This window comes from Sus scrofa, chromosome 15 (genome assembly GCF_000003025.6).
Source record: "Sus scrofa isolate TJ Tabasco breed Duroc chromosome 15, Sscrofa11.1, whole genome shotgun sequence".
In the NCBI taxonomy this organism is placed as follows: Eukaryota; Metazoa; Chordata; class Mammalia; order Artiodactyla; family Suidae; genus Sus; species Sus scrofa.
Window position 1 is genome coordinate 70,985,456 of NC_010457.5, and position 12,976 is coordinate 70,998,431.

The window sequence follows — 12,976 nt, forward strand, 5'->3', positions numbered from 1 at the left end:
TGTAAACTCATGCTTTTCAGACTGTTTTTCCCGAATCCAGGCTCCTAGCGACCCTCAGTAAGAGTCAGACAGGAACCCAAACTCCCTCCACTCTACTCCAAACAACCAGAACTGCTTGTGTGAACGTAATTTCATGAATATACTGAATAAAGGATCCCAAAGCTAACAATATTTAAAAATCTCTAAATTCAGCAGTCTGTACTTAGCAGCCAAAATTCAATTACTCTATTAACATTACCACTTATATTACATGCCAAAGAGATTTGGAATTGCTAATTAATTTAAACAGGAATGCTTTTTAAGGATCTACGTATCAAAGAGTATGTTTCCAAATTTTGAGAAAGTTTAAGAGGTTCAAAGTTTTCAAGCAGTACTTTCCCAAACTTTGGTGAGTGTACAAATCACCTGTAGATCTTATTCAAATGCACATTCTGATTAAGTAGGACTAGGCAGGATCTGAAATCCTTCATTTCTCACAAGTTCTCAGGGGATGACAATGTTGCTAGTCTCTCTCTAGTTCCTGTGACTCACCAACGCAGAGGTGAAATGCCCCTAGTCTGCTGGATATAGACAGTGGGCTTCTGAGAGTCAGGGAGTACACTTTCAAAGAAGAAAGAATCCACTTACTTTTCTGTAGGTGATTGAGATTTTTCTGGTTCTTGTTTAAAAATTATCTGCAAGCCACAGATTGATTTTGTGTTTCGATTTGCATTATTTCCTATGTCTCCATAAGCCTGTGAGTACAAAATTAAGAGAAAAGGTATCAGGGACAAGTAACTCTTAAGTATTTAGATCAGAAATTAGATTTAAGTCATCCTTAAGAATTAAAAAATAAAAATAAATGTAATGTGACATAAGTTGTGTCAACAGCCAGCAGTGAAGAAGCTGGAAAGGAGGAACTGCCTGGAAATTTTTAAGAATAATAATTCTCCCACAGGACCAAAAAAAAAAAAAAAAATACCTTTTTTATCTTATTTCTTTCAATGCAAAGTGTTCAAATGATATTAGCAGCCAAAACCCATGGTGCCGACAGGTGAGTGTAGACATATCCTAGGAGATTCCATGCCTGGGGCCAGGCACAGATGGCTGTCAGTGATCCTGTTCGGTATTAGAAACCTCCTGCAGCATGAGAACCAGAGCAGAATATAATTTAGACCACATTGCAAACAAAATCAAGTGGGAGAGAATTTCACTTGTAAATGTTCATTTGCCAAAAACACAAATAAACAAAACCAATCTATCTACACAGCATTGTGTTCCCCTGAGGCAAGTGATTACATCTATGCATTAGCTGGTTTCAGGGAGAGCTTTGTGAGCCAAGATAATTAAGTGCTGTCCTGCCCAGAAGCAGGGGGATGGGTAAAATGACCTCTTGAAGTCCCACTCCTATAATTTAGGAAATGGTTACTGACTCCTTCAGTATAACCACAGAAGTGGCGGTAAAAGGGTTAGCAGGCACTGATAGCCAAAAGGCATCACACTTTAACCCTCTGTCAGATATGCCAGAATATTAGCAGGGAAAATGTCTTTGCTTCCAATTCTGGAAAGTTCCAAATTCCTGAGGTCCTTTACTCCTAGTGGAAGTCATCATATAATTTCCTATTGAATCTCCAGGGAATCTCAGAACTTTTATGGGTAACTGCACTGTGTTGGTAAACAAACACAGATTTTTAAAAATTTTTTTAACTTGCGGTTTTTGCAGGAAAGATACAAAATCAAAGGCCTTAAAGCATCGTGAGAGATTATCTTAATGATTCCAGACATATTAATTAAGACTAATTTTGAGTAATACTCAGTTATACAGAACGGCATTGGCTGAGAAATTTTTAATATATGTTGAAACATGAAAAGATGCTCAACATCATTAATTATCAGATAAATACAAATTAAAACTACAATGAGGGAGTTCCCAATGTGGCTCAGCGGTTATGAACCCAACTAGTATCCATGAGGAAGCAGCTTCAATACCTGGCCCTGCTCATTGGTTTAAGGATCCAGCATTGCTATGAGCTGTGGTGTAGCTTACAGATGTGGCTCAGGTCCCAAGTTGCAGTGGCTGTGGTGTAGGCCGTCAGCTGCATTTCCAATTAGACTGCTAGCCTGGGAACTTCCATATGCCTAAAAAGACAAAAACAAAAACAAAAACAAAACACTACAGTGAGATACTACCTCACACTTGTCAGAATGGCTATCATCACAAAGTCCACAATAGCACATGTTGGTGAGGATGTAGAAAAAAGGGAAACCTTGTACACTGTTGGTAGGAATGTAAATTGGTGTAGCCACTGTGGAAAATAGCATGGAGGTTTCTCAAAAAACTAAAACTAGAACTACTACATGACCTAGCAATCTACTCTAGAGTATATACCCAATAAAGCAAAAACACTAAGTTCAAAAGATACATGCACCCCAATGTTCACAGTAGCTTTATTTGCAACTGCCAAGATATGGAAGCAACCTAAGTGTCCATCAACAGATGAATGGGTAAAAAAGATTTGAGACACACACACACACACACACATACACAATATGGAATGCTACTCAACCATTAAAAAGAATGAAATTTTGTTATTTGTAACAACATGAATGGAATTGGAGGGTATTACACTAAGTGAGCTAGGTCAGACAGAGAAAGACAAATACTGTGTGACAGCATTTATATGTGGAAACTAAAAATTAAAACAAAATAGTAAATATGTATAAAAAAAGAAACAGACTCACAGATATAAAGAACAAATTCCCCAGTGGGGAAAGGGGAGGGAGAAGGGGCATGAAAAGGGGAGAGAATTAAAAAATATAAACTACCATGTATAAAATAAATAAGCTATGAGGAAGTTCCCTTGTGATTCAGCAGGTTAGGGATCCAGCATTGTCACTGTTGCAGCTCAGGTTGCTGCTATGGTGCAGGTTCAATCCCTGGCCCAGGAATTTCCACGTGCTGTGGGTATGGTCAAAAAGAAAAAAAAATCATTTGAGGAAATATATTACAACACAGAGGTTATAAGCCAATATTTATAATAGCTCTAAATGGAATATAACCTCTTAAAATTATGAACCACTGTGTTGTACACCTGAAACTTATGTAACATTATACATCAACTATACTTAAATAAAACTTTTTAAAAAAGGGACATACACAATCACACACATATATATGTGTATACATATATATATATATGTCATAAGATTTGATAAATTATACTCTATGTGGATGATCAAATTCCAAAGAATTTAAATACCTGATCCTGAACGCTTCTGCTAACTCTCAATGGTTGTCTTTGTCTTGTGTTAGATAAGAGGGAAATTTGGACAAGAGATTAAATGACTTTGCCAATCTATTACCAACTACTAAAAATAAAATCAATCAAAAAAGCCAAATTCATCTGCCAATGGAGGTTCAAAAGAATTTTCATTGATGAAAGAGGATAAATATTATTATGGGATGTTATGGGTGCTGTGATGTATTTCTATGTGGTTTGGACCAGGCTGTCAATTTCCAGTTTAGAATCTGTAATACAGAAATGCAGCAGCAACCAGGCCTCCCTATGAAATCCTTTCACAGGCTTTTTGGCTTTTCTTTTATGGAATGAAGTTTATGATTTTGTATTCATGGATCAGTTGAATCCTCCTGCCTTTCCCCACTAGACCGTAATTCCATGTTGACAGAGAGGTTTTTGTTCTTTCCCTCTTGAATCCACAGCACTTCCTAATCCTAATACCTTGCACACAGTAGGTCCTAAGTAAGTAGTCACTGAATAAATTTTTTTAAAATTGGATTTTTAATATGTAAAATTTCCTTGTGCTACCAAAGGTTTACTGAACCTTTGATAAAGATACTTTTCTTAGGTAGAGTTCATTTTAATCATGGAAATGGTATATTTAAATATTAATACCTTTCACAGAACTATTGCTTTGTCTGTGGAACTGATTTCTCATTGTCCTTGTATCTTAAGCTAAACAAGTAAATTAGTCCCATGTTATGGATGATAAGAGAGAAGGACAAAGATTCCCGATTAGCAAAATTAATATCCCAGATAAACAGGGAATTAAAAGCCAGATATGTAATCAGGTTCTTAAAATATTCTGTTACCTGTTCAACCACGAAGTACAACTCCCTCCATTACTAATAGAGTTCATCCATTAGCTCAACAATTACATTAATGGAAGCACTATTTAAATCACATGAATACCTAATGACTTATTTTTAAATTACATGTATTTTAAAAGTAAATATGCAGTATAAAAATTCATCTGCATGCAATTAATAAATAACACTTAAGATTCTTGTTTTATTTTTTCATACATTGTAACATACAACATTTTTGCTATAATAGAAGCAACCGATCAGAAAATATCAAGGTTTATTTTTTAAACAAAGCACTCAGATACTAAAAAAACTGAATACTTCATAAAGAAAATAGGTTGCTTTTCCTTAAAATTGCCTCTAATGTTAGCTGAATATTAATAAAATCCATAAACCATTAGTACATTATAGCTGCTTTGTTCTGAATTACACAGACCTTTTATGTTTATTCCTCAGTGAAAATGCATAAAAAAATGAAATCCACTCTAATTGTACTCTCTGAAGATAGCTGGTAAAATCATTTCTAGCAGCTATAAATCAATTGTAGTATTAAAATGACCTGCCAGGTGCATCTTCTGGGTATCAGACTAATTAAGGGAATGTATTAATTGCAACTATTCATCAACACCACCAACGTTGTTAGGTAACCCTTACAATGAATCTTTTTTACCATATTATCTAGCAATAAAACTACAGTTTTATAAAACGTGAAGAAAAAAACAAAGCTGGGAGAAGGGTTTGCGCTTCTGCTTCTACATTTAAAAAAGGTCTTCCACAGTGTTGCAAGATGGCTAGAATAGAATTTTTCCTACACAAAAATCTTTACGTCACCTTTATGCTTGGTGTCTATTATATTTTATATTAGAAAGCACCTTTAATATGTTAATAAGTCAATTCTGGAGTTTAAAACAATTATTTTACTGTTTTATCATTGATGGATATATATGTCATATATATGTATATGTATAAAACAGCATTACATGGTTACATGTCTGTGTATGTGATATATACACATATATATACATATATATGTGTGTGTGCATATATATATATATACTTCTCCAAATTTTAGTCAATTAAACTGTAGTGGTAATTAGTATCAAAAGAATGTCAGAAAAATGTACTTTGATCTTCAGTGGTAAACTAAGTAGGCTTTTGAAATTAATTTCAAATGACTGCCATATCAGTTTTATATTTTTCACTCCTCAACAAAGAAAAATAAAATCTAAAAAAGTGTTACAAAACAAGAAGTGTTTTTTCTTTCTTAATGAGCCAAATACTTAGAGCTTTACATATCTCACTGGTTCTAAAATCAACATTAATTCACTTTGTCATTATAGTAATATTTTTTGAGTTTGGCTCTCTTTAAATATAAACAATACAAATGAAAAAAAAAATGACAAATTCCAAGTGGAAAAGACTGCCATTTTTCATTCTTCTGTGTAAATCACTTGGAGACTCTGAATTGGCTACGAATATCTCTGAAAAACCAGTTGCTTTGGTACAGGTTGCATACTGGTGTTTGGCCATGATGGAACAACCTCAGGTAATGCTGTCCTGTGAGGCTTGTGCTGAGAAAAAGGAACTCCCCTCCTCCTGCATGGCTGGAATTTTAAGGTGGGACAAGAAATGTGTTTACTTATAACAACTGCCCTAAATCTAAGAATAATCTACCAGTCTTCTGCAAGGGGTACATTGGAGATAACTAATTGATAGGCACTGTCTTCAGCTCACCAATGGAAAGGCAAAGTCAGTAGCCCCGTATCAGTGATTAGAACTATAAATTCTCTCTTGTTCTCTGTTTCCCAAGGAGCTAAGATAGAAAAGAACAGGAAAAAAGGACTGAAGTCTAAATGGCCCAAGGCCCCCATGTAAGGGCCAGAGGACTAGGGCCTCAGGCTAGAGAGCCCAACAACTACAACTGACCCTTCACATCCAGAGGTTCCACATCCACAGACATAACAAACCACAGAAATAAAATATATATATATATATTTTTAATTCTATAAAGTTTCAAAAAGTAAAACTTGAATATGTTCTACACTGGCACCTATTTACATAGCATTTACATTGTATTAGGTATTATAAGTAATCTAGAGATGATTTAAAGTACATGGGAGGATGTGTTTAGGTTATATGCCAATACACTACCATTTTATATAAGGAACTTAAGCATCCACAGGAGTCCTGGAAACAATCCCCCAAAGATGCCAAAAGTGTACAGGAAAGCCCTGGCAATAAAAAGAAGTCATTCATTTAAGCAGTTCTGCCCTCAGTGAGCACTGGGCATTTGAGCAGTCAAGACCAGCTTGTAAAGAGCAGAAGAAAAGTGATTTGAGTACATCTCCAGCAGTGTACCAAAAGAGGAGAGTGGAGAAGAAACTATATCCTCTGCCCATGACTACCTGAAGGGTCTCACTTGCTTTTCACTCTGAAAGCTAGGAGTTCCCATTGTGGCTCAGCAGAAACAAACCCAATTAGTATCCACGTGGACAGGGGTTCGATCCCTGGCCCTACTCAGTGGGCTAAAGCATCTGGCATTGCCATGAGCTGTGGTATAGTCACAGATGAAGCTCAGATTCTGCACTACTGTGGCTGTGGTGTAGGCCAGCAGCAGCAGCTCCAATTAGACCCCCAGCCTGGGAACTTCCATATGCCATAGGTGCAGCCCTAAAATGCAAGAAATAAACAAACAAACAAACAAAAAACACAGGAAAAAAAAAACTCTCAAACCTACCTCTAGAGAAAGAACTGTAAAATCTTAACGTTAATACCATTTATTGATTATTCACCCTGTGCTGAGCCTTTTGCAAATATTATCTACATATCCTCATTTCATCCTCATCACCATCCTAGATGAGGGAACTGAGATACAGTGACAATAAAAAAACTCTGCATGAAATTCCATAATTAGAGGGAAATAAGATTTTGGCTCTAGTTCTGCTGAAAGATAATCCCATTCTCTTAATCAGTATACTATACTATTTTTAAATATTCTCATGGAATTCGAATCATCTTGATGTACAAGTTAAAACATGAATTTCTCAGGGTTCTCTTTCAGCACCCTGACTTTTATTTCTCAGCTTAGGTCCACCAAACAATGCCCACTAGGCCTATGTCTTCCAAAGGTCCTATATATATTGGGGAGCACACGTTCAACCTCTGCAATTTTACATTTTGATATCTCTCATGAGGCCAGACTGGAAGACATGCTCACATTAAATGAAAGATATAATCTTTTTGTGCATGTCATATTTCCCCACTGAAAAAAAAAATGCAGATTTTCAGATCTTTGTTTATCCACCTGGGTTTTCACTTTGTGTTATTTCAGGAAGATTTTTTTCCTCCAAGTAAAAGGGGATAAAAAATTGATATATTAATAACTACCCTATGTAGAGCCTAAGAAAGTTTGCACAACACAGAACAGCAAATGTGACATGCTTCTCTTTATTCAAAAGTCAAATTAAACCTAGCAGAGAAGCACGTATCAGGCCACAGCTACGAATCTATACTGTTAGGACCAGAGTCACAATAACTGTGACTGCAGTGACTGACTAAAGATCAGGTATTTTCCATACAATTAAAATAACTGTACCCTGTTTTCATATGTTCTGACTTAAAGAAACAAACAAACAAAAAATATGTTATTTTGAATGTCTCATCTGCAAACAGGGCCAGTTCACTTATTTATACTAATCTAGGAGAGTAGAACAGAATAATCCCAAAGTCACCTCAGGCTCTGAAATAAGTGTGTTTGGATAGTTCCTTTTTGGTACAGGGATGCTGTATGAGGCTTTTTTTATTTTTATTTCTCTACTCTTAAGCTCAAAAAGGAAAAAAAAAAATCAGTTTCATCATCTCTCAGTTTTATCCACTGCAGTGGTTTGTGGACACTGTAAAAGAATGAAATAGACTTAATTCAGAAAATGCTTGTAAGCTATTCAATTTTCCCAGTCAGTCCCATTGGTTGACACCTTCTTGAAATTCTCTCCATGCTGGGAATAATTAACTCCCACTCAAGCTGACATTTTGTATGGCTCTTCATCTTTCTGTGTATATATCAAAGGCATGATTATCTCTGACAACATTCAAGCTTATAAATATAATATCAGATTTTTCATGTTTCTTCTTTTACCTTTGACACAGAGTCCATCATCCACTAATTCTTTCAAATCTATCCACTGTCAGGCCTTTCCTTTACCTGTATGATACACAACAGCATTTTTTTTTTCGAGATATTTCTGCTTTCCCAGTCTCCACTCCATCCTATAGGTAAAGGAATTTCTCTGTCACATTTTGATCTTGTTAGTTCACTCTGCTGGATAGCTCTTGGGCCACAAATCCTCTGAAATTCAAATTACAATTCTAAAGGACAGTGCTGAAGTGTTATCCTTTAGAAGACCTTTCTCAGTTTTCTCAAGAAAGCCAGCTTCTTCTTGCTCATTGCCACCACTGTACCAGTACACAGCTCCATTTTACACCTTCCAATGTGAAGAGTAGTAGTTCATTATTTGATGCCTCATTAAACAGTCAACACCTCAAATGCAGAAATCATGGTTTATATATCTCATAAATCTAGCAGCTAGTATTTTGCTTGGCATAAAGTGGCACTCATTAAGTGTTTGTTGAATAATGAATGAAGACTCTATTAATTATCCCACCACTGCCTTGCTACACATATGCCACTCCTCTCAACCCTGTCCAACGAGTCCTGCTTAAAAGATCCTCTAAAAATTTAAATTAAAATGATCTCACCTCCAAGTTATGGCAGACATTCCCTCTAAACTTGAATGAGCTTTTCCCTTCTCTGTCAATCAGGCCTTTCAAAGTGCTAATCAATATGAACCTTATCCCTTTAAGAAGGATTATTATCACAGCTCACTCTACAAGTCACTCAGCAATTTGATGACGATAAATAACATTAACTAGAAGCCTACTATATTAATTTCTGTATATCAATTATCTCTTTTAATTTACCACATTTTTGAAATGCATGGAATGAATATAACATTATTCCTATTTTACAGACCAGTACCTGAAGCTGAATGCAGAATAAATAACCCTGGTTAGCTCCAACATTTTTGTCATTGACTAGGACAGAGTCTTGTATTAAAGGATGAACAAAGTCTTTGGAGTCTGGGATATCTTCCAAATTCTACCTTGACAATTTATGACCTACAAGACTATTCAAGAAGCCAATCTGTTCTTCAGTTTTCTAATTTACAAAAAGAAGATAAGACATCCAAGAACTGAATTTCTTTTTTTCCTATTCCCAGACAGACTATATTTTACATGCAGCCATCAATAAACAGTATTGATGATGGTGACGTCTACAAAAGTTGATGCCTTTTGCTCTCTACATGCACAATACAAAGAGGGTGGATTTTGTGTTCTTCATCACCCAAAAATACCTATAAAGTTCATTCATATTTAGCAGTGTTCGGAACAAGAATTTTATTAATATTTTTAAAAGTTAATAAACTGTTGGAATTTTTAGTTAATCACACCCCATCTATGTAGACCTACTACTACTACTACTAAAGACAAATAATAGGGGAGTTCCCGTGGCGGCACAGCAGAAATGGATCCAACTAGGAACCATGAGGTTCCGGGTTCAATCCCTGGCCTTGCTCAGTGGGTCAAGGATGCGGTGTTGCCATGAGCTGTGGTGTAGGCCATAGACGTGCCTCAGATCTGGCATTGCTGTGGTGTAGGCCAGCAACTATAATTCTGATTCAACCCCTAGCCTGGGAATCTCCATATGCCATGGCTGCGGCCCCAAAAAGACAAAAGACAAAAGATGAAAGAAAGAAAGAAAGAAAGAAAGAAAGAAAGAAAGAAAGAAAGAAAGAAAGAAAGAAAGAAAGAAAGAAAGAAAGAATAAAAATAATAAACAGAAAAATATAACTATACTGTATTGCAAGATAAGAAACTTTTCTTGTTATAAAAGTGAGAAAAAATAGCTAAGAAATCATAACATTATTTCCATTTCATTAGGGAGACTTTACCAGGGTTAGGGTAACAGCATCTAAAATAGGTTTCTAATGGAATCTTTTAGTACATACCTAGATGATCATTTCTCATCCTTTAAATCACAAGGGGAGATGTGACAACTTCAATTTCTTAATGTAGCTGTTTGAAACACTCTTTTGTGACACTCTCATCATAACACTTAGTTAAAGCCTGCTGCAACCTTAAAATGGGAACCAAATGTCTCCTGTCAAGAAAGAAACTTAGCACATAGTAATATAACCAAATGTTACAGTTTATCCTTTGACTGCCCTGGAATTTTCCTGTCAGGGTGCTATTTCTAACTAGTCTCCTCACTTTCCTTGGATTTTGCTTCTGACACAATCAAAAGGGACTCCTGGAAATTATTGATCAGCTGTGGCCCTGCAGTGAGAGTCTGAATGCCATTCAATAATAGTTGCTTGCCAAGAAAGCGCAACGTGCTGCAAGTTGTCGTGAATTCCCATCATGCTGGTTTCCTTTAGGTTCACTGATGCCTCAAAAGGAAGCCTGAAAAGCAGAGACGCGACTGATGTGGATGGCAAGAGAAGGAATCACAGGTGGGATTTAAGGGTAACATCAAGAAAACATTTGTTAAAAAACATAAAACTCTCTCGGGTGCTTGCACGCACCCTCTCTAGCACTGCCGTTTCGACAACACCCGCTCTCTGCAGTCCTTTATTCTCCAGTCTTCTCAAAGGACTACTGAGCCAAGAGCAATAACACAACAGGGAGTACTTATGTCAGCCCGCACACACATTTCTGTGAACTGAAATATGAGGTGTGGCTAAGTAGACCTCACTATTACATATTTTATCTGTGTGTTCACTCCCTAGAATTGCTCTCCTATTACTGCCCTGATTGTAGCTAAAAATAATAAATGAAAATATTGAAAGATGACACTCTAAAGTCATAATGGAAAATACAGGCACATAAAGTAGCACTGAAATACCTGGGTGGCCATTTAACTAGGACTGCAGACGTCCTGACCACATGCAACAGAGCAGCTCACATCTCCCCTTCTCTGTAGCTACAAAATGTACTCTCAGCACATTGGAACACGGAAACTTTGAGAGTTGGTTTTCCTGGTAGCAAATCCCTGGCACCTCTTTAACTCATACACCTAAAGTTATTGGGGCACAAACATAAGTCACAATAAGCTGAGGGGGTTGCCCAAGCTAACATAACATAAATAGCTACATATTTCTTATGTCAAGCCAATACCATCAAATCATACTGGTTGCACTGGGAATGTTGCATACTGTCCAATCTCTGAATAGATTGAAGCTCAGTTATTTCAGAGAATGTTCATGAAAACCTGGTGAAAGAGTGACTATAATATTCTTAAGAAGAAATAGCTCTGTTCTTAAATGTAAGGACCTATATTCTATGAAGAAAATGATACCCTGGTCAATACCTTTGGGAAGTTTTTTACTGCATCCTGGAGATGTACAGTAAAAAAAAAAGTCTTGAGATACCTTTTTCATGAGTGCCATTCTATTTAATATTCCATGAAACACAGTGGAAATCATTGTTTTATATATCTGAGAGAGTAGAAATTTTTGTGCCCCTCTTCTTTTAACTTGAATTCCCCCTACTTCATTTTCATTACTGAACAGACATGTTAGGACCAAACTCAGGTGTGCCAAGCAATATTGAGAAGTATTATGCTTAAGGGTGGCATAAAGTTTATCTATATAGTGTCATCCTTTGAGTTCATTATCTAGACATCAATTTAAAGATTCCTTAGAACTTGACAACTGAAGTCTTTATGCTGGAGGACAAGACAAATCCACCTCACACTAGCTGTTATTTTTATTATGAGACTTATATACCCTTTGGATGGTGAAAAAAAATTTTTTTAATTGTCTGCACTGAACAAGGAATCATGGGGTTAATACTACTATGCAAACTCATGCCCTCCAATTCTGCCCAACCTTCACTAATAACGACACATCTGCTTGGATTATCTGGAGCAAAACAATCATGGATCCAGCAAACTAGTTTTGGTCTAGGAGGAAAGTTCAAACTACCTGTTAATTCATAAAATCTCTTTCACTAAGGTTACTTTTCAGTGTACTACTTTCTAGTTACTCAGATTCAAAACTTTCTTGGTGCCTTTTAACATCAATTGGTGATTTTAAAATGCCTGGAGAGTTTAGTCTCTATCTTGAAACTAAACAAGAAATTCTCTGTTCTTTAACACTCTTGTTGTACTTTCTCCCCCTTCCTTTTGTCCTCTATCTCCTATTTATCCCTTTCACCTTCTCTCCACTTGCCTCATTCTCTTGATCCATCAGACATAGCCCAGCCATCTGATAGCTGTACCTTAAAGTAATTTTGGACAGACGCAAAAGGCCCTGGAATCCTTAGTAAATCTCCTTCAGATCCAGCTACTGAGTGCTGGTTAGGCTCCTGAATAGCCAACAGTCTTTTCAGGCAACTACCTTGGAAATTGAAAACCTGTTAGAGCATCCGTGGAATAAGGTGCGCCCTGAAACAAAATCATACAAATAGAAAAGAAAATGTCCTTTCAGTGTTAAGTTAAGACACTCCTGAAACAATTGAAAGGAAGACAAGCTCTAGGTGATCTCTATTGATGAGCCTCAAAGTGGCTGGTGCTTAGAAGCTGACTGGTTATTTTGCCTGCATTTCAGGTGTCATTAGGCCTCTGCCCTAAATGCCGAGTAGCTTACTCTACTGCACATAGCTTCCTGTCTGAGAGGCAATAGCAAATCTGAGATGAATGCATATTTGAGAGTTACTAACAGGGAGCAATGCTCCATAAGCAATATGCACGGAGCATTCCAGCCAGCAATGCCTGATACTTTGTTCAAGGGAAAAGTAACTGCAAATTTAACTACTGCAGCTGCTTCTGTTTTT

The 12,976-nt window shown here is 36.5% G+C and overlaps 1 long non-coding RNA gene across 1 annotated transcript in view; it reads right to left on the bottom strand.

Moving 5' to 3' along the window:
- The window catches only part of LOC102163767, a 99,937-nt gene continuing 87,364 nt past the window's right edge, over window positions 404-12,976 (bottom strand). Inside the window, exons 3-4 of the long non-coding RNA XR_002339001.1 lie at window positions 962-1,119; window positions 404-734 (exon numbers count right to left, since the gene is read on the bottom strand). This is a non-coding gene — a long non-coding RNA (uncharacterized LOC102163767). The remainder of the gene's footprint in view (window positions 735-961; window positions 1,120-12,976) is intronic.